This window comes from Pan troglodytes, chromosome 3 (genome assembly GCF_028858775.2).
Source record: "Pan troglodytes isolate AG18354 chromosome 3, NHGRI_mPanTro3-v2.0_pri, whole genome shotgun sequence".
NCBI classification, from domain to species: Eukaryota; Metazoa; Chordata; class Mammalia; order Primates; family Hominidae; genus Pan; species Pan troglodytes.
Window position 1 is genome coordinate 100255438 of NC_072401.2, and position 23222 is coordinate 100278659.

The 23222-nt window shown below is 38.1% G+C and overlaps 1 long non-coding RNA gene across 1 annotated transcript in view; it reads right to left on the bottom strand.

Annotated features, from left to right (window-relative positions):
• LOC129143751 (uncharacterized) overlaps positions 1–21332 on the bottom strand; it is a 58364-nt gene extending 37032 nt beyond the window's left edge. Inside the window, exon 1 of the long non-coding RNA XR_008547569.2 lies at positions 21259–21332. This is a non-coding gene — a long non-coding RNA (uncharacterized LOC129143751). The remainder of the gene's footprint in view (positions 1–21258) is intronic.
• Between the last annotated feature and the right edge of the window lie 1890 nt (positions 21333–23222).

Below are 23222 nucleotides of genomic sequence, written 5' to 3' on the forward strand. Positions count from 1 at the left end.
CTGGGGGAAGGAGGGAATGGGATGAGGGTTGAAAGATTACCAATTGGATATAATGTTAAATATTTGGGAGACACGTACACTAGAAGCCCAATCCCCACCATTACAAAATATACCTATGTATCGAACATGCACACGTACCCCTTGAATCTAAAATAATAAAAATAAAAATAAATTAGTTGAATCATTGATTACAAACACAACTTTGGTCAGGTGGATTCACCTTTTTTTAATCCCTCTTCAATGAAATAGTAGAGAGTGGGTATGATGGAGTCTGGCCCTGTGACACTCTTTTGCAGCTTTCTTTTTATCAACTTCATATATTTTAACCTGATCGATATTTATTTGATATGTTTACTTGTGTATTGCTTGTGTCCCTTATTAGAATATAAAGACTACATCTGTCCTGTTCACCATTGTACCTTCCTTGAACCAGGCATAGCAGATAGCACATAGCAAGTATGTGACCATCATTTGCTGAATAAAAGAATACAGCTCATTCATTGTTCAGTGAAGATCTTGGCTGTCTTGCAAGTATTTTTCTGAATAAAAACAAATCAACAAAAAAATAACAACAAGCACAAAAATATACATATTGGCATAGAAAGATTTAGAAGCAATTTACAACAATCCCATTTTTGTTAAAAAAAAAAGTATACTTACAAATATGTGAACATAAGAGGTTAAAAATGGATGCTTCTAATGGTGTGGGACTAAGAGTTTTTTCTTTTTCCTTACCTAATTTTCCTGTAATGAGCGTATATATTGCTTTTGTAATGAGAAAACACAAAATAAATTTGGAGATTGGGTGTTAAGATTGACTAACGAAACCTTTAATAAATAAACAACAATAATAAATTCTAATGGTTGACCAGGCACAGTGGCCCACACCTGTAATCCCAGCACTTTGGGAGGCTGAGGCGGGCAAAACACCTGAGATCAGGAGTTCGAGATCAGGCTGGCCAACATGGCGAAACCCCATCTCTACAAAAAAATACAAAACATTAGCCGGGCGTGGTGACACACGCTTGTAGTCCCAGCTACTCAGAAAGCTGAGGCAGGAGAATTGTTTGAATCTGGGAGGCAGAGGTTGCAGTGAGCCAAGATGGTGCCATTGCACTCCAGCCTGGGCAACAGAGCGAGACTCCATTTCAGAAAAATAAAATAAAATAAAATAAATACAAAAAATAAATAAGTAAATTCTAATGGAGCCATTAGAAGAAGGGTATTTGGGGGTCTTTAGCCTCACTTGTTTTCTTTGATGTTCGTAACCGATATTTTCTCAAAATCTTGAAGGTAAAAAAAAAAAAAGGCAACTTCAATCCCCTGTTTCCATCTAGTTTCCTCACTTAAGATTCTCTTGGTAGAAAATCTGGAAGCACTCGTCACAAATGCCTTTACAACACTATGTTGAAAAATAAAGCTAGGTGGAGACGATAGACCTCCAAAGGGCAGATTTTCATAGCACAATTGAGTATCTCTGAGCCTCAGTTTCCCCAACTATGATACAGAATAAACTAGACTGGAGCATTTCTAAGGTACTATCAGTTCTTATGATCTTATCACTATATTGATTATATAATGGGTATAAGAGTTTATGAGCTTAAAATATCATAGATGGTAGAATAGAGAGAGAGAGAGATCGGACAGATAGATATTTCCATATACTGAATCTCTTTTGTACAGATGTATAAGTAGATTTTACTATATTTAACAATGCTAATGGATGCTAAAATCCACAGCATTTCCATAAAAAGCAACACAAATACTAAAATAACCAACATACCCTTACCAAAAATGTTTAAAAGTGAAAAAAAAAAATCAAAAGTTCTGTCTGACAATTTCAAACATTCTCTTTACTAGAAATTGTTTTTAACAAAAGCTTAGGGAAAATTTATTCCATATAGGTTTAGAGAATTGGACATAATGTACAGAACTTGAGAGCACAAATTTCTGGTTAAGCACAGTTACCAATAAGTTCAAGCTTGGAATTTTTAAGAGCAAAAAGTAGGTAGACACTGGTAATTTCTCTTAAATTATAGAAAAAATCATCTGGCACATTGCAAATACCCAAAACTTTTTTTTGTTGGATTAATAAAGGAAAGAATACAATATAGTGAATACAAGGGCTCCAAACGCACAAAATAATTCATTGCAATCACACATTAGAAGAGACAGTTCCAAGTTTAGAGAATTACCCTCCTTGCCTCACTTTCAGCTCCTCTCTACTTTTTGTCAGCATATTTCTGCTGAGGATGGTCATTTTACCTCATAAAGGTGTCCTCTCACTACCCTTGAAATAACTTACTCATAATATAGGAAGAGACAATAGACAGGGAAAATAGGTCAAACATTAAATCAGCAGTGTCAATATAACACATATTGTAAAGTTAGGAGTTTGGTCCCAGACCTCACAAACCCAGTTTAAGTATTGGCTCTAGCAGTGGACTTTAAGCAAATCATTGACTCTCTTTGAATCTCAATTTTCTCAGATGTCTTACTCAGCTACTGATTATTTAAAGATTTTTTTTAAATAATAGGTTTGAGATATAACTCACATATCACACAGTTCACCTATTGAAAGTATACAATTAAATGGTTTCTAGTGTAGTCTTAGAGTTATGCAACTACCTCCACAATTTTAGAATGTTTTCATTACCCCTATACGTATTAGCAATCACTCCACATTTCTCTCCATCCTCCCTCCCTCAGCCCTAGGAAATCACCTATCTATATTGTCTCTATAGATTTGCCTATTCTGGACATTGCATATAAACGGAGTTATACAATATATGGTCTTTCATAACAGGCATCTTTTACTTAGCATAGTGTTTTCAAGGTTCATCTATGTTGTAGCATGTATCAATATTCCATTTTATTGATAAAATATACTCTGTTTTATGGATGTACAATATTCTATTTATCCATTTATCTGTTGATAGATCTTTAGAGATTTTGTTAAATGGCTTCTGTTCCTTGGAGTAACATTAACTTAGGTGGGTTGCTTTTTTCCCTTTAGTTATCTACAACCAGTTTATAAATGAAATTCCTCATTAAAATAGGTAGTTAGCCAACACCAAGCAAATGTTCTTAAAATGCCATTATTGTCCTTTGCTCAAGCAGTTGTAGGATCCTGCCACATTTGTCATCTTGACCTCATTTATGGCCATATATAGACACTGCCCACTACCAACAACTGCAACACCATCTAATCCTTGATTTCAATGGCTCTGCTCTGGTACCTTCTATGTTTTCAGTTGACTTCCTCAACTACTGTCACTCCAGCAACTCTTTGCCCTCACCAGAATATCCAGTCCATCCACCCTCCAATCTTTTCACTGTCCAGCAATCCCTTCATGTTCCCTCTGTCTCTCTCTCTCTCTCTTTTTTTTTTTTTTCCGAGACACCAAGGTCCAGGCAGGAAACTGCATGTTCTCATTTCCTTCCTTACCCAGCTTAGAAGCCATGATCCATCATCATCATCATGATCATCATCATTCTCCTGCAGGAAAACTCCACTCCTAGTCCCTCTGCCCTCTGTTGTCCTTGCCCAGCAACGTTACAGCCCTGGTCTAATGCCCTGCCTACTCTGTCCCCAAATTTGAGAAACTGAACATGACTGGATAAAACCACCCAATATGCTGAGGGTCATTACTTTAAATGACTGATCACAAATCTCAAGAGGGCTTCCAGTATGCCTGAAAAATCCTATTTCATTTCCTGTGTTTATTTACTCAGTTTCCTCTACAGCTGTTTCACACTTTCTTCCCTCTTCTTAAATTTCGAGCCTCTTGCCCTTTCTCACTCTCACTGATGAACTCGCTTTTTATTTCACTCAGAAAACAGCTGCAATCAGAAAATAACTTTTTTGGCATTCCTTCAACAAATCTACCTTCATCTATATGCATATACTCTTCCAGAATCTTTCCAATTACAGCGGATGAACCAAGTTTGTCAGAGCAAGAGTATACATAACCACTGATGAAAGTTCTGAAAAAAAGATTTAGATAATCATGGAGATTTTAGAGTTAAATTAGTGTAAAGTATATAGAAAACTAATTTTAGGGCCATATTCTCCACTTGTATACTGGATCCCAACCGCTCTGGCATTCTGCAAAAAATTGCACAGCAAAAAAAAAAAAAAAGTAATCCTAGTTTACTACCTGGCTTATCTATGGATAAGGTTTACATAGTCATAATAAAATAAACCTGAATATGGGCCTGACAAAAATTATGGGGTTAGGCATCATCTATTAATTTCCCACCATGGAAGATGAAAATTTAGCTTTCTGTCCTTTCCCTCAGCCTCTCTGATAAATAAGAACTTAAGAAAGCAATTATCTCTACTCTGTCATCCCTTTCTCACTGCTCATAGGAGAGCCACATCAGAGCATTTTTGAGCATTTTCCTTCATGGGGAAGGCTCCAGGGTGGTTCTTAAAAAAAGAAAGAAAGAAGAAAGAAGGAAAGAAAGAAAAAGGAAGAAAGAAGGAAAGAAGGAAAGAAAGAAAAGAAAGAAAGAAAGAAAGAAAGAAAGAAAGAAAGAAAGAAAAGAAAAGAAAAGAAAAGAAAAGAAAAGAAAAGAAAAGAAAAGAAAAAGAAAAGAAATATTAACGTCCCTCTCTTCCCCATACCACTAGGATCTAGGGTGTTCCCTCTCCAGGTGCTAAGGTTTTTGCTCCCTCTTCCATTGCTACAAAATCCAGTCCAGTGGCTACGTCTTCACCTTCTTTTCCAGTCATATCCCTGCTTTTACTCATCATTTTGTTGAAAAGGTCAGGTGCAAGATGGACAAAACTTACAGAGGCCTATTATGTCACAAACTCTGGCCAACCTGGGCCACTATATGGGGACTTGGCAAGCAGTGTGCTTAACTTAGTGGTCATTATCTTTATGATCTAGGATCATGTCAATACAAAAAGAGAATCCCAGTGCCTGAGTCAGAATTAAGTTTGACTCTTCTGTGCCCCCTTTTGGCTAGTTGTCGCTTGGAGGGTGTGCCAAACAGGCTGGCCCTGGTTGCTCTTAGAAGAAAGAAAGAAGCGTGCCCAAGAATGGTCAGGACAGAATCCCACTAAGTCTACATAGCCCTTCACCTCTGGTCATCACCCAGGGAGTGACTGAGAGGAAATGACTCCTTTTGGGAAATAGCTGCGTTAATTGATCAGATTGCCTCACTAAGGTGTGTTGAGTGGTAGGAGGTGAAGGAGGGAGAATTAGAAATCTTTTTGAGTAGGTTTTTTAGGAGGCCATTCTAACACTCAATGATACCAGATGCCTGTGAATGGTAGAGAACATGGAAGGTCCATTGAATTTCTTCACAATCAGCCTATTGTTGAGTGGCTAATTTTGTGATAGTCACTTTTATGATAAAAAGTATACTAATATCAGACTACAAGTGATTCAGAAGTCCAAGTACCTAACACAGGTGACTTTCAAGGAGCACAATTCTGGACAGTAAATGAACTTTTCCCCTGCTTGAGAGGAAGGGACTATCTCTATCTTCCTTGACTGTTCACTACAACAACGTGAAAAAAGTGTCTGGACCCAGGCAGGCAGAGCCTCTGCTTGCAAGATGTACAGAAACGTGAGAGACCCATTTCTTTAAACAAATAGTTGGATACGGAATTAATATCAGAAGGAATGACAGAAAGATATATATTTACATATTTATATGTACATGTATAAACATATACACACACACATACACACATGCATATATATATCACAACGAATTACAACACAAAGTAGGGCTGAGTGCGGTGGCTCATGCCTGTAATCCCAGCACTTTGGGAAGCCAAGGCGAGTGGATCACTTGAGGTCAGGAGTTCAAGACCAGCCTGGCCAATGTGGTGAAACCTCATCTCTACTAAAAATACAGAAATTAGCTGGGCATGGTGGTGCCTGCCTGTAATCCCAGCTACTTGGAAGGCTGAGGCAGGAGAATCACTTGAACCTGGGAGGCAGAGGTTGCAGTGAGCTGCAGTCATGCCACTGCACTCCAGCCTGGGCAACAGAGTGAGACTCTGTCCAAAAAAATAATAATAATAATAAAAGAAACAAATGGGTTAATTATTAAAATTAATATTGCTAAAATAAGAAATAAATAAGCCTGTGACTATGATACCCCAAGAATACAATAGCATTCATATTGTTTTCCAGCCAAAAGTTCATACCTGAATCTGACTATGAGAAACCATCAGACAAACCCAAACTGAAAAAATTCTATAAAACAACTGACCTGCCTTCTCCAAAATGTCTTATGAAAGACAAAGACATTCTTATGAAAGACAAAGAGAGACTGAGGAATGTCCTCTAAAGGAGAGTGAAGAGTCATGATAAGCAATGATCCGTGACTGATCCTGTCCCAAGAAAGAATGAAATTGCTACAGATGACATTGTTGTGACAATTAATGAGATTGGAATATGGGCTGCAGATTAAATAATAGCATATAGCAATTTTAAATTTCCCGAGTTTGATTACTGTATTATTACAACATAAGAAATATTTTTGTCTGTAGGAAATACACATGGAAGAATTAACAAGTAAAGGGGCATGATAAAAGTAACATACTCTCCAATGGGTCAGAAAAAAATGTATCTATACTGAGAAAGAGATAATAAAATAAATATGGCAACATGTTAAAACTTGGTGAATCTGAGCAAGAGGAGTATGGGAGTTCTTTGTACTATTTTTGCAACTTTCTGGTAAGCTTTAATTTTTTAATAAGAAGGAAAAATAAAAAATTTAAAAAAACAAATACTTGGGGGTAAAGTATTAAGAAGAATTATTCAAGATCTCTATGAAGAAAACTTTAAAACTCTACTAAGAGACACAAAAGGAGCCTTGAATAACTAAAAAGGCATCATAATGAAGAAATAGCTTCATTAAGATGTCAATTCTCCTTAACTAGGTGCATAAATTTTATACAATTTTGATTAAGACTTAAACAGCAAAAAATAGCACAAAGTCATTTAAAAAATACTAAAGTAGATATTAAAATGTACTATAAAGCCAGTTGAATAATGTTATATGGTAAGGTAGACTGCTCAGTGGACTAATTACAAAGGCAGAAATGCATCCAAATACACATGCACATTTTTGACCCAGCAATTCTTTTTTTTCTTTTTATTTTATTCATTCATTCATTCATTCATTTTTAGATACAGGGTCTTGCTGTGTCACCCAGGCTGGAATGCAGTGATGCAATCATGGCTCACTGCAGCCTTGAACTCCTGGGCTCAAGCAATCCACCCACCTCGGCCTCCCAAAGTGCTGGGATTACAGGCATGTGCCACTGTGCCCAGCCTGACCCAGCAATTCTAATTATTGTATTTTGTCAGGTAGGTAATATTTGCATGTATGGAAAATGACATCTGTACAAAGTCATTCATTACAGCACATTAGTAATACCAAAACATTGAAAACAGCCTTACTGTTCATTAATATGGGACTGATTAAATAATGATCTTCCCACACAAGGGAATTCTATGCATCCAGAAAGGAAAATGAGAATATTCTCTATGTACTGATAACAAATGATCTCCTAGATGGAGAGCAAGATATTTAGTACACCATCACTTAATTTTTTAAAGGAAAGGAGGGGAAAATTACATGTGTCTATATCTCTGTGTCTATATACATTGTGGTTGATAGAAAACAAAGAATGGCAATGGGAATTCAAAATATTACTTTTATTATTGATAAAGCTCATGTCAGAGAACACAACTCAGGTATGCGCCAACAGTAGATTCCCCAGTACTAAACCCAAGAACTAGGCAGTCTCATTCACTTGGGCTGGGCCCCCACAACCCTCCCCATGTGAGGGCCACTCTTGTCCATGCTTAAACATGATTGGAGAGCAAAAAGTCTGTTTGCTGGAGTCACCTTGCTCCAAAAAGGAAGGGCAGGAACGAAATAACTAAGCTTCGTGCACCAATTTTTCTGCCACCCTCATCAATCATATAACTCATTATTTTCTGAGGAGAGGAGAAAGGGATGGGGGCCGAGGCCAGGAGAGTTAGGGAAAAAACACTTTTCAGGTAAACCTTGTGGATGAACAAAAGAAGTCCTTCCCCAGCCCCTTCCCCAAGAGAATAGACAAGAAACTGGAAACTCTGAAGGCCTCTGGCAACAGGCACTACATGACTGGGGGCGTGGACAGAAGGAGGCCATTTACTGGGTTGCTTTTTCCATTTTTGAAATTTTGAACCAGGGGACTCTATTTATATTGAAATATAAATAAAAATATTTCCAAATGATTCTGTGCAGATAATTAAAAGCTGTAAGGAAAGAATAAAGGAAAAATATTGAATTCATGTATCATTTGCTTCATGATGAAATGAATGGAATTTTACCTAACTTGATATAATTGGAAAATGTTTCCAAAACACAGGTAACCTACCCAGAAAGTATAGTTGATCCAGCCATGTTTTTGCTCCTTCTGCATGAAATGTATTGTCTGCCCATCAAGAGACCACAGATGGGGGAGCCAGGTGCAATGGCTCATACCTGTAATCCCAACACTTTGGGAAGCCAAGGTGGGAGGATCACTTGAAGACAGGAGTTAGAAACCAGCGTGGACAACATAGGAGATCTTGTCTCCACAAAATATTTTAAAATCAGCTGGGCATGGTGGCACGCACCTGTAGTCCCAACTACTCAGGAGGCTGAGGCAGGAAGATTGCTTGGGCTGAGGAGTTTGAGGCTGCAATGAGGTATGATTACGCCACTGCACTCTAGCCTGGGTGACAAAGTGAGACTCTGTTTCAAAACAAAAAGAAAGAGAGCATAAATGAGGTTGAAGAAAGTAGCTACAGGCTGGATCTGTGAAAAATCCAGAATCTAGAAGAGAAGGCAATATGATCAGTAAAATGCCTTCTCAGCACGGGGGACTCATAACATGTGGGCAAGGGTGCTCTGGGTTGAGAGCTCATGTTGACCAACATTGATAACGTTAAAGAATGTCTTCTCCATACTCTGAGAGTCGCTTCTCCTTCAGGGCTGGAGTTGGTCATATAGGTGTGTTTGCTCACGCAGAAGGGGCAAAATGAACTTGTGTGGGTCCCCATTTTGTGCCTCTTCAGACTGACTTCTTCTTTACCTCTTGGACATTGACAAATGGAGAAACTGAGATATAGCTCAGTAGCTCTCACCTTGACTCTGCTATTGAAGACCAGAGAAATCTAGACTTTTATGACTACTCCCAGATTTTACATATATATATATATATACACACACACACAAATAATCTATTTTATATATATATACACACACACAAATAATCTAGGAGTAGTCATAAAACCCGTGTGTGTGTGTGTGTGTGTGTATATATATAGGTTTGTTTATTTTTTGCTAATTTTCATACCCTTTTTTATTCATGTTCCCATACTTCTGATAGACTCTGAAGTGTCAAACCAGGCATATTTTTAAAACAGGTACTATAAATAGGTCATGAGAGGCAGCCAAGGAAAATGTCACCAACTCACAGTGGCACTGAAAGAAACATTTCAAAGAATAATTGACTCAAAGTGCTTCCTTGCTGAGCATGCAAAGGCTGAGGCAATGGTGAAAGAATGTAATGTGCCAAATTCAAAAAGGGCATTTAGGACAACCATTCTACCTTGTTCTATCCCTCGTCCCCTTACTTCCTCCCATGGAGAAATCAGCTTCTCCCTGACTGGCTCTGCTGGATTTAAAAAAGTGTTGTGTAATTTTTATTCTGAGTTTTCCAATTAAGGTAATGGATTCAGGAGACTAGATTGTGTAACAATGAAGGAAAAATGAGAAAGAAAAGGGTGTTAAGAGAAAGAAACAACATAAAAGAAATAGCAAGCAATATTGAAAACAGAACCAACCAATCAACAAACATAACCCAACTTTTCTCCCAAACACTGCAGCTTAGAGGTGGCCTCAGGAGATCTATTGCCTAGGGCGGGACATTTGTCTCCCAGGACCTCGGCCTTCCAGGCAAGGAGGCTCTTCACACCTGATTGAAACAGTGGCTGGTCCCTGGACCAGAGGAGTTGTGTGGTGAAGCTTTCCCTAATCTACGTGAAACTGATGAAAAAGGGAGCAATGTAGCTGACCTTTTATGAAGCTAACATTCAAATAACTCTTCGGAGTCTCATTCTGTTGCCCAGGCTGGAGTGCTGTGGGGAGATCTTGACTCACTGCAACCTCTGCCTCCTGTGCTCAAGCGATTCTCCTGCCTCAGCCTCCCAAATAACTGGGATTATAGGAGCAGCTAATTTTTGAATTTTACCACCCCTCCCAGCTGTTTTGAATTTTTAGTAGAGACAGGGTTTCGTCATGTTGGCCAGGCTGGTTTCAAACTCCTGACCTAAAGTGACCCCCCTTCCTCGGCCTCCCCAGGTGCTGGGATTACAGGCATGAGCCACCATGCCCAGCCTAAATAACTATCTTTTTTTATTCTGATGTTGTCTTTCCTAAATTTATGGTGCTAAAATGTTATGTTTTTATCTTATGGAAATAGTAGATGCTAGTTGCTTTTTTTTTTTTTTTTCAGTTGCTTTTAAATATACCCTACCTGGCCAAAATAAAAAAAGGTTGGGAACTCCCACATTCTCCAATGTTTTTAGAAATATATATCTTAGTGGAGGGGCACAGTGGCTCAGGCCTTTAATCCCAGCATTTGGGGAGGCCAAGGCAGGCAGATCAGCTAAGGTCCAGAGTGATCGAGACCAGCCTGACCAACACGATGAAACTCCATTTCTACTAAAAATACAAAATTAGCCAGGTGTGGTAGTGCATGCCTGTAGTCCCAGCTACTCAGGAGGCTGAGGCAGGAGAATTGATTGAAACTGGTAGGCAGAGGTTGCAGTGAGCCGAGATCGGTCCACTGCACTCCAACCTGGGTGACAGAGCAAGAGTCTGTCTCAAGAAAAAAAAAAAAGAAAGAAAGAGAGAAAGAAAGAAAGAAAGAGAGAGAGAGAAAGAAAGAAAGAAAGAAGGAAGGAAGGAGGGAGGAAGGAAGGAAGGAAGGAGAAAAGAAAGAGAAAGAAAGAAAGAAAGAAAAAGAAAGAAAGAAAGAGAAAGAAAATATATATTTTACTGATCCATGAAGTATAATATCTTATGCTTATGGCTGGGCACGGTGGCTCATGCCTGTAATCCCAGTGCTTTGGGAGGCCAAGGTGGGAGGATTGCTTGAGCTCAGAAGTTTGGTATCAGCCTTGGCAACATAGCAAGACCCTGTCTACAAAAAATTTAAAACTTAGCTGGGCATGGTGGCATGTACCTATAGTCCCAGCTACTTGGGAGGCTGAGGTGGGAGGCTCTCTTGAGCCCAGGAGGTTGACGCTGCTGTGAACCATAATCAATATTAGTGCACTTCAGCCTGAGCAACAGAGCGAGACCCTTTTAAACAAACAAACAAACACACGAATCCAAAAAACAGATATCATTATGGTTAATTTGGTGAATTTACTTCAAATGAATATCAAAAATCACAATGTGGCAGGTTAGCAAGTACACATATAATTTTTTGAATTGCAAATAATGGGTAAACATATCACTCTTCAAAAATTAGAAGGAAGAGTTAATTTAAAATTCTATTTGTCTTTAAAGACTTGCTTTCTTTATAAATCACTTTCTCATTGTAATAGCTTTAACAATTATCCTTTAAAAAATAGAAATTTACTCTTATTTTAATATCTTTAGTAAAGTCAGAGCAAAATATTAATGTAAAATCTAGAACTTTTCATTCCTGTTATCCAAAAAATTGTATCTTACTAAAAAATGATAATCATGTAATGGCATGTCTGTATTTCCCTTCTGAAATATTTTAGGATACAAGTTTGCATTACTGAACATATTTTAGACCCATTTACTTGCATCTCTGGCTTCCTGGACAAATTTTCAGGACAGTAGACCTAAAGTCTCATACCAAGATGTGAGTGTAGTCCCTAAAGGATTAGAACAATGGCCTGGAAATCATGATAGAATCATGGTATTGGACAGTAATTCAGCGATCTCTGGGTTCAGCAATTCTTGACAGTGCTTCTATTAAGTGCTTTTCAGTAAAAGAGTTCTTTAGTCAGGCAAATTTAGGAGATCCTGCATAATGCATTTCTACTTTGAAAATCCACAATACACATTGGCATGTTAAAACTTCTGAGAAATCCTACATTAAAGAAAATCTTTAACTTGGCTTAATCCAATATTCCCAAACTTTCTTTAGCATTTAATACTCATGAATGAAGCACACTTTGGGAAACAATGATCGAATACAACCTGTCTTACTGGTTGAAAAAGGGGGATCAGTAAAAGGTTAAGAGACTTGTCCAGTAGGTAGTAGCAGAGTACAGTCAGGACCAGAACCCAGGCCCCCTGGATCCTAACCCAGGGCACTTTCTACTATGACATGCTACTTTTCTTTTACCTCATAAATAATTTAGAAGTGATGATGAAAACCCTGTTATCAAAATAAAGTTAACCCAAATGGATACAAAGTGCATTCTTAACTATTTCCATGCTTTTCCAGTTGATGTTGTTAAAACAACATTTTAAAAAACTTGAAAGATGGCCGGGCATGGTGGCTCACGCCTGTAATCCCAGCACTTGGGAGGCCGAGGCAGAAGGATCACCTGAGGTCAGGAGTTCGAGACCGGCCTGACCAACTGGTGAAACCCCATCTCTACTAAAATACAAAAATTAGCCGGGCGTGGTGGTGGGTGCCTATAATCCCAGCTACTCGGGAGGCTAGGCAGGAGAATCACTTGAACCTGGGAGGTGGAGGTTGCAGTGAGCTGAGATTGTGCCATTGCACTCCAGCCTGGGCAGCAGAGCAAGATTCCATCTCAAAATAAATAAATAAAACTTGAAGGCCGGGCGTAGTGGCTCATGCCTGTAATCCCAGTGCTTTGGGAGGCTGAGGCGGGTGGATCACCTGAGGTCAGGAGTTCGAGACCAGCCTGACCAACATGGAGAAACCCCGTCTCTACTAAAACTACAAAATTAGCCAGGCACAGTAGCATGTGCCTGTAATCCCAGCTACTCGGGAGGCTGAGGCAGGAGAATGGTTTGAACCTGGGAGGCAGAGGTCGTGGTGAGCCAAGATCATGCCATTGTACTCCAGCCTGGGCAACAAGAGCAAAACTCTGCCTCAAAAAAAAACAAAAAAACAAAAAAAACTTGAAGGTTAAGTGTGTGCATATATAAGGAAGAAGGGAGGCTTGTGATTGGTGAATGATGTGAGGAAGTTGCTTTTTCCACAGGCTGTTATTCAAATTATACGTTTGCATGTATGAAAAGTTGAGACAAAGATGTGAGCTTCTAAATAACACACTGAAGCCCTCTCTGAGAATCAAGTTTTACAAATTAGACAGTATGAACTTGGATACCTTGTGTCAGAGATTATTTTGGGCATGTGTCTGACAACTGATATTTGGAGTACAAAATAATACACTGTACAACATAAGTTCTCCACAAAATATGTTCATTCTTATTTAGTAATCTCTAACACCTTTAAAGGAATTTTTCATCTAGAATTTTAAAAGGTAATTCTAAAAACATTAATTTTAAAAAATACTCCTTTTAAATTTTTTGAAATAATTTTTATGTAGCATTGGTGTCCCATATCAGAATAGAATTAGTCATGCATTTCCCATTAGTTTGGAATATTGTGAGGTGGTTAATTTTAGTGTTCCCGGATGACTTCCATTAGTCCCTTAAAACAGGCCGTAGTGATCCATGTCATACAATGAGTTAAACACACACACACACACACACACACTTCTAATTTAATAGCTCTTTATCTTGAAAAAAAATTAAAGAAATCCATCTCCAAATTATCCCACATAGAAATCCTGTGATGATTAGAGAACAGAATTTTCGAGTGGTCTTCATTTAAATAATGACAGAAATGGTTGGGGACAGTGGCTGTGTGCTCAGCACTGTGCTGAAATTAAAATAATACTAGGTGAGTGCAAAAGTAATTGTGGTTTTTGCATTGTTAAAATTTGCCATTTGATATTGGAATACATTCTTAAATAAATGTGGTTATGTTATACACCATTTTAATGGGTATTTCTCACTTTTTTGGCTAATAACTTATTACTTTCTGTTTATGTTTATTTTAGACTACAGAAATGATGTTAGACAAAAAGCAATTTTCTTAGTTGAGTTCAAAATGGGTCGTAAAGCAGAGGAGACAACTTGCAACATCAACAGTGCATCTGGCCCAGAACTGCTAATGAACGTACAGTGCAGTGGTGGTTCCAGAAGTTTATGCAACAACAATGAACCATTTCTCGATTGGATTGTGACATGTGACAAAAAGTGGATTTTATACAACAACCAGCAATGACCAGCTCAGTGGTTGGACCAAGAAAAAGCTCCAAAGCACTTCCCAAAGCCAAAATTGCACCAAAAAAAGGTCATGGTCACTGTTTGGTGGTCTGCTGCCAGTCTGATCCACTACAGCTTTCTGAATCCCAGTGAAACCATTACATCTGAGAAGTATGCTCAGCAAATCGGTGAGGTGCACCGAAAACTGCAAAGCCTGCAGCCGGCATTGGTCAACAGAAAGGGCCTAATTCTTCTTCACAACAATGCCTGACTGCACATTGCACAACCAACGCTTCAAAAGTTGGACGAATTATGCTACGAAATTTGGCCTCATCTGCCAACCAAGCATTTGTCAAATCTTGAAGCAAGGATCTTTATACTACAGGAATAAACAAACATATCTCACTGACAAAAATGTGTTGATTGTAATGGTTCCGATTTTCATTAATAAAGATGTTTAAGCCTAGTTATAATGATTTAAAATTCAGTCTGAAACCACAATTACTTTTGCACCAACCTAGTTTATTCAAAAAATTTGCAATTTAATATATGTCCCTTTTGTCTTTTACCTTTTTATGAGAGTATTTTTCTCAATTTAAGATTATTTTTAAGTTACAGAGAAAAAAATCACATGTTAAATTTTTACAGCCTAAGGCTATTTCTCTCTATTCATGGCGTACACCACACCTTCATAATCCTGTCCTTGTTTCTCTAAGCTTCTGTTGTAGGCACAATTCTAAGATGGTCACCATGGTCTCTGCCCCCTGGTGTTTCTCCCATGATTATATTAGTTACATGGCAAAAGTATTTTGCAGATGTAATTAAGGTTACTAATCATGTGATCTTAAAATAGAGAGATAGAGAACTTTGGTTGGTGTAATTTAATCATATGAGCCCTATAAAAACAGATTTTTCTCTAGCTGGTAGTAGAGCTGGAAGTCAGAGAGATTCCAAGTGTCAGAAACATTTGACATGTCATTGTTGGCTTTGGAAGTGCAGGAAACCACATGGTGAGAAATATTAACAGCTTCCAGGAGCTGAGAGCAGTCCCTGCCGGACAGCAAGCAAGGAAACAGGAAGTGCGATCCTTCAACCACAAAGAGCTAACCACTGCCAACAACCTAAAGGAGCTTGGAAAAGGACTGTCCCCTACTCCCCCTAGGTAAAAGCCCAGTCCAGCCTATACATGACTTTAAAAATGTGTTAAGAAAATTTCTAATTCTTATTATTTTTTAAAAAATCAAAAAGAGATATTGAAATTTTTTAAATGCTTGTATGCATCAACAGAGATAATCCTGTCATTCTCATTTCTTATCTATTAACCTGGTTAGCTGTTATTGTTTTCTTTGTGACTGTTCTTGTATTTCTGATATGATTTCAACTAGAGTATAGGCTATTACTGCATTAATGTGCTACTAGATTCCTTTTTTTTTTTTTTTTTAGACAGAGTTTTGCTCTTGTTGCCCAGGCGGGAGTGCAGTGATGCAATCTCAGCTCACCGCAACCTCTGCCTCCCAGGTTCAAGCGTTTCTCCTGCCTTGGCCTCCCAAGTAGCTGGGATTACAGGCATGCACTGCCACACCTGGCTAATTTTGTATTTTTAGTAGAGATGGGGTTTCTCCCTGTTGGTCAGGCTGGTCTTGAACTCCTGATGCCTGCCTCGGCCTCCCAAAGTGCTGGGATTACAGGTGTGAGCCACCATGCCCGGGTGTGCTACTAGATTCTAACTGTTAATATTTTAAAGTTTGTGCACTGATATGTGTACAATTACCCTGTAGCCTTGCTTTGTGATACTAGTTTTGTCAGGTATATTAACTGACACTTATATGCCCATCCCAACATGCTGATGCTTATCATTTGCATGGTATATCTCTTTCCATCCTTTTGTTTTTAATATATCTTTCATATTTAAAGTTCGTTTCTTGTGGATAGAATACATTGGAGTCAGTCTTGCTTTTTTAATCCATTCTGATAATCTCTACCTTTTAATAGTTTAGTCCATTTATATTTATGCAGTTATTAATATGGTAGGATTTTGATCTACCAATGTAATTTTTAAAATATTTAACCCTTCCACTTTTTGTTGGGCTTTTCAATTTTTGCAGGACTTTTTTTGCCTATGTGGTGGGTGTGGGGTACTATCTTGTGGTTTTACTTTATATTTTCCTAAATACTGATAAGATTTAGCACCTTTTCACATGTTTGTGAACTATATGGGTATCTTCCTTGTAAAGTTGATTAGGTTTTTTGGCAATTTTTCTGTGAGTTTTCTTAACTTTTTCCTTCTTGATGCTGTAGAAGTGCTTTATATATTCTGGTTGGCTATATATGTTGCAATTTCCTTCTCCCACTCTATTGCTTGCCTTTTTACTATCTTAATGGTCTTTTTTTGAGAGATACAGGCTCATAATTTTAATGTAATCAAATTATTTTTTTCTTAATATTAATGCATTTTGTGCCATGGCCAAAGGCCACGAAGATGTTATCTTCTAAATATTTCATTGTTTGGCCTTTTATTTAGGTCTTTGATATGGTTTGGCTGTGTCCCCACCCAAATCTCAACTTGAATTGTATCTCCCAAAATTCCCATGTTGTAGGAGGAACCCAGGGGGAGGTAATTGAATCATGGGGGCTGGTCTTTCCTGTGTTATTCTCATGGTAGTTAATAAGTCTCATGAGATCTGATGGATTTATGAGGGGTTTCCACTTTTGCTTCTTCCTCATTTTCTCTTGCCACTGCCATATAAGAAGCATGTTTTGCCTCCCGCCATGATTCTGAGGCCTCCCCAGCCGTGTGGAACTGTAAGTCCAATTAAACCTCTTTTTCTTCCCAGTCTCAGGTATGTCTTTATCAGCAGTGTGAAAATGGACTAATACAGTAAACTGGTACCAGTAGAGCGGGGTGTTGCTGAAAAGATACCCGAAAACATGGAAGCGACTTTGGAACTGGGTAACAGGCAGAGGTTGGAACAGTTTCGAGGACTCAGAAGAAGACAGGAAAATGTGGGAAAGTTTAGAACCTCCTAGAGACTTGTTGAATGGCTTTGACAAAAATGCTGATAGTGATATCAACAATAGGACCAGGCTGAGGTGGTTTCAGATGGAGATGAGGAACTTGTTGGGAAATGGAGTAAAGGTGACTCTTGTTATCTTTTAGCAAAGAGACTGGCAGCATTTTGCCCCTACCATAGAGATTTGTGGAACTTCGAACTTGAGAGAGATGATTTAGGGTATCCAGCAGAAGAAATTTCTAAGCACCACAGCTTTCAAGAGATGACTTGGATGCTGTTAAAAGCATTCCATTTTAAAAGGAAAACAGAAGATAAAAGTTTGGAAAATTTGCAGTCTGATGATGCAGTAGAAAAGAAAAATCCATTTTGGGGGGAGAAATTCAAGCCAGCTGCAGAAATTTGCATAAATAGCAAGAAGCCTAATGTTAATCCCCAAGATCATAGGGAAAATGTCTCCAGGCCATGTCAGAGACCTTCACAGCAGCCCTTCCCATCACAGACCTGGAGGCTCAGGAGGAAAAACTGGGCCCAGGGTCCCTGTGCTGTGTGCAGCCTAGGGACTTGGTGTCCTGTGCCCCAGCCACTCCAGCCATGGCTGAAAGGGGTCAACATACAGCTTGGGCAGTGGCTTCAGAGGGTGGAAGTTCCAGGCCTTGGCAGCTTCCATGTGGTGTTGAGCCTGCAGGTGCACAGAAGCCAAGAATTGAGGTTTGGTAACCTCTGCCTAGATTTCAGAAGATGTGTGGAAACGCCTGGATGCCCAGGCAAAAGCTTGCTGCAGGGCGGGGCCCTCATAAAAAACCTCTGATAGTGCAGTGTGGAAGGGAAATGTGGGGTCAGAACCCCCACACAGGGTCCCTCCTGGGGCACTACCTAGTGGAGCTGTGAGAAGAGGGCCATCGTCCTCCAGACCCCAGAATGGTAGATCCAACAACAGCTTGCACTGTGTGCATGGAAAAGCCACAGACATTCAATACCAGCCCGTGAAAGCAGCTGGGAGGGAGGCTGTACCCTGCAAAGCCACAGGGGCAGAGCTGCCCAAGACCAAGGGAACCCACATCTTGCATCAGCGTGACCTGGATGTGAGACCTGGAGTCAAAGAGATCATTTTTAAGCTTTAAGATTTGACTACCCCGCTGGATTTCAGGCTTGCATGGGTCCTGTAACCCCTTTGTTTTGGCCAATTTCTCCCATTTGGAAAGGCTGTATTTACCCAATACCTGTATCTTCATTGTACCTAGAAAGTAACTAGCTTGTTTTTGATTTTACAGGCTCATAGGCAGAAGGGATTTGCCTTGAGACCTTGGACTGGGGACTTTTGGGTTAATGCTGAAATGAGTTAAGACTTTGGGGGACTGTTGGGGAAGGCATGATTGGTTTTGAAATGTGCAGACATGAGATTTGGAGCATCCAGGGGCGGAATGATATGGTTGGGCTCTGTCCTCACCCAAATCTCAACTTGAATTGTATCTCCCAGAATTCCCATGTGTTGTGGGAGAGACCTAGGGGGAAGTAATTGAATCACGCGGGACGGTCTTTGGTATGCTATTCTCATGACAGTGAATAAGTCTCACGAGATCTGATGGGTTTATCAGGGGTTTTCGCTTTTGCTTCTTCCTCATTTTCTCTTGCCGCTGCCATGTAAGAAGTGCCTTTTTCCCCCCGCCCCCACCATGATTCTGAGGCATCCCCAGCCATGTGGAACTGTAAGTCCAATTAAACCTCTCTTTCTTTCCAGTCTAGGTATGTCTTTATCAGCAGTGTGAAAATGGACTAATACAGTCTTTATCTCAGCTGGAATTACTCTGTGTGTTTGTGATATGAGTTCGGGCTGAAGCTTCTTTTTTTCCACAGCAATATCTAATTTTTCGTGCATCATTTGTTGGAAAGGCCATCTTTTCCCCCCACTGATAGTGTCATCTTTGTCATGAATCAGGTGTTCATATATATGAGTCTATTTCTGGGTTTTCTATTGTATTCCATTGTCTTATTTTCTGATCTTTGCACCAAAAGACTGTATTTTTAAAATTCCTAATACTTAAAAATAAGTCTTGACACTTGGTAGGGCAAGTTCCCTGAAAACTGTTCTTTTTTATTGAGTGTCTTATCTATTCTTAGCCTTTTATTTCCACATAAGTTTAAATCACTGTTAATTTATACACAAAATTTCCATTGCCATTCTGATTAATATTACATTAAATCTATAGCTCTATGGGCAATTTGAGTGAATTGACAGCTTACAGTATTGGATTTTTCATTCCATGAACATGACATATAGCTCCCCTTATTTAAATCTGTTAAAATTTCTTTCAGTAATCTATTTAGCTTCCTGCATAAAGGTCTTTAACATTTTTTTCATTAGATCTGTTCATTAGACATTTTTTATGCTAATGCTAATATTGCCTATTTTAAATTTTATTTTCTAACTGCTTGTTAATGATATATAAAAATATGATTTATATATTGCTTATGAACCCAGAAACCCTGCTAAATTCTAAGTTCACAATCCTATTATCTGCAAATAATGACAATTTTATTTTTTATCTCATACTCCTGTGCATTGCTATTTTCAGTTTCGTGATCTCTCTAGGACCTCCCATAGAATGTTGAATAGAAGTGGGCAAATTTATCTTTCTCCCATTCTTAAAGGGAAACCTTTTTACTTTCCCTGGTTAAATATAACATCTGCTGTAAATTTTGGTAGATGCTCTCTGTAAGATTAAGGAAGTTCCCTGCTATTCTTAATTTACTAGCAGTATTTTTTAAATCATGGATATTGGATTTAGTATAATCCTTTTTCTGCATATATTGAGAAATATTAAAATTTTTCTCCACTAATCTATTAATTGGTGAGTTACGTTGGTAAGTTTTCTGATGTTAAGCCAACTTGAAATCCTTACATAAATCCAATTTGGTCATGATATATCATCTTTTTTTTAAGTGAAAGCAAGATTATTAAGAAAGTAAAGGAATAGAAAAATGTCTACTCCATAGGCAGAGCAGTGTCTTGGGGTGCTCAACTGCCTGTACTTATTGTTACTTCTTGATTATATGTTAAACAAGTGGTGGATTATTCTTGAATTTTCCAAGAAAGAGGTAGGTAATTCTGGGAACTGGGGGTTCCTCCCCTTTTTAGACAATATAGGGTAACTTCCTGATGTTGCCATGGCATTTATAAACAGTCATGGTGCTGCTGGGAGTGTCTTTTAGCATGCTAATGCATTATAATTAGCATATAATAAGCAGTGAGAGGGGTCAGAGGTCACTCTCATCACCATCTTGATTTTGATGGGTTTTGGCTGGCTTCTTTACCACAGCCTGTTTTATCAGCAAGGTCTTTATGACCTGTATCTTGTGCCAACCGCCTATCTCATCCTGTAACTAAGAATGCCTGACCTCCTGGGTGTGCAGCCCAGCAGGTCTCAGCCTTATTTTACCAGGCCCCTATTCAAGATGGAGTTGCTCTGGTTCAAACACCTGTGACATATTTCCCCCTCCCTTTTATAAAACAACCTGTAATCCTAATGGTTGTAGAGGAATGAATACCCATCTTCTGTAACTTCTTCAGGCTGAATGGGGGCAATGATATTCTTGCCTATTAGGGTCTCTCGTATTCAGGATAGAGAGGAGCTCGGCCACAAGATATCTGTATGCTGAGGGTCATTCATAACTCTGAGTTCTGACAAAAGGTGGTATCTGGAAGATTAATAAGTGTTCAATTTAAGAAAACATTCAGTAAACTTATCCTGCTTTCCTAAACAGAGTACAACAGCAATATTTTCCACAACAGTAAAACAAAATCAGTAAAATTATCCCAAGTAAACTAAATAAGAAGGATTTCCATGAACTGCACAATTATTGAAACCAAGCTGATATGGGTTTGCTAGCTGATTCCAACATGTGGTCAGAATTAGAATATTGATCCAAATTTTTACATTACCCGTCCTTGTTTCTTCGGAGCTGCAGCCAGAGATCACTTGTCGATTCACAGGAATAGGCAGTCAGTCTATTGCTGGAAAAAAAAAAAGAAAAGAAACAACTCAAAAACAACTGATGGCATTAGAATCTAATAACAGATATATCATAGTTCTTGAAATAATTTTTTTCTTTTTCCAGTTTCCCATTTTTACTAAAGACAAATTATGGCAAGAATGATTTGCTTTATTATATTTGGCCTGGTTATTCGTATAAAGTGCAGCAAAAATAATTATTTTTTACATAGGCTTTTAAAATGGGCTTTGATGGAACTTTGTTCCATAAAAGGAATCTCAGATAAGACTTTTTCTGAAGTCAAGCCCAGGCCAGGGTTTGTACCCTCAAATACCTAGGAATTGGGCAAATTCCTCTCCTCTTGATGTCCTAAGATAACTTGGGGCTCCTGTGCCTGTCAGAAAGTAACATTCCTTACTTACTACAGTTAGGAACCCTGTACAGGGACTGTGTAGACAAGATATGAGGCCAGTTTTCAGCTTTTATTGGATCTACAAGTCAAATTTGATTCCTTAAAGGAAAACATACTATTCCAGCCAAAGCCTTGGTAAAATAACTAACTTCTCCAATTGTGAACTGTTGCAAAAGAAAACATTCTTATTGCATTTATGCAAATAACTATATTGCCATAAATTAAGAATACTCACAAATAGTTTCCAAATTCTGGAGAAATCAGTTAGAGAGAAACAAATATACTCCAAAGTTTGTTCACAGGAGTATACTTTGCTCAATTGTTAAAAGCTGTAAATAGTTCAAGAGAAAAGTTTTCTTGGCTCTGATAAACAAAACAAAGGATCAGCAACATTTTAAGCAAAAAGTCAAAAATATTACTTCAGTCTTCTATTAGTTCAGTCCATGCAGTTAACTCCTGTTCTGCTTGATATTCATGAACATTCCAGCTCTCCAGGAGAGCCCTGAAAGTTTTTTCCTCTATTCTAATGTCACAATCTCCAAAGTTATTAGAAACCTACATTCAAGAGTGCTTGTTTGTTAGAGTTCTATAGTTGATTATAAAACCACCTTTCGAAGAGGATAAAAACAAGACAACAATTATCTGTAGATGACAAAAAGTCTTAGGGCAGCCACTATTAAAGCCACAATTAAATAGGAATTTTGGTTATGTCTGTGTCATACAATAATTGTACATAACAATATAACTGTTATACACTAAGTTATATCAGAATTATAAGTTTCCCATAATTTTAGAACACATACCAATAACATATTTATACAAATACAGCCCAAAGAAAGCCAAACACCATTTCATATTTGATAACACTTCCTGTATGATTTTAATATTCCAAATAAGCCAAATACATCATTTTTGGACTTTAGGGGACTTAATATATAAAAGATTAACTACATAAGAAAAAGACATAATTTATAATTTGATTTTGGAAAGTTTGTCAAATATTAAATGTTTAAGTACTTGATATTTTAAAATAGAATATGAGGTTACTATAAGCCATTCATTTAGCCAAAATGATAACTCAAAATTTTCAAAAAGGAAAACCTTTACTTATTAATAGAGAGAAGACTTAGCTTTCCAAACAGTCTGTCTCTTTTCTTCCCCTTCTTTTTCCTGTAGTTTATTCAAAAGGCAAACAAAAAATTTTCATTTTTTTAATATACCATGAAAATCTTGTTCAAGAGAAAGCCTAAATTTTACCTCTGCATTAAAGCATTATTGATGTCAAACCCAATTCTTAATAAAACCTTATGGACAAATCTATCAAATTTTAATCAGTTTGATCATAAGGTAAGATTCTCATAAACATTTTATAACCCCTTACAATTTTTTTGTTAAAGAGCAGATCATTGCTCTCAGGAAACCCTGTTGTGCTTTTATTCCAATGCTCAATTTATGGAAAAAGTGAATAATGCCCCTTTAACTTTTAGCTAATATGTTCACAC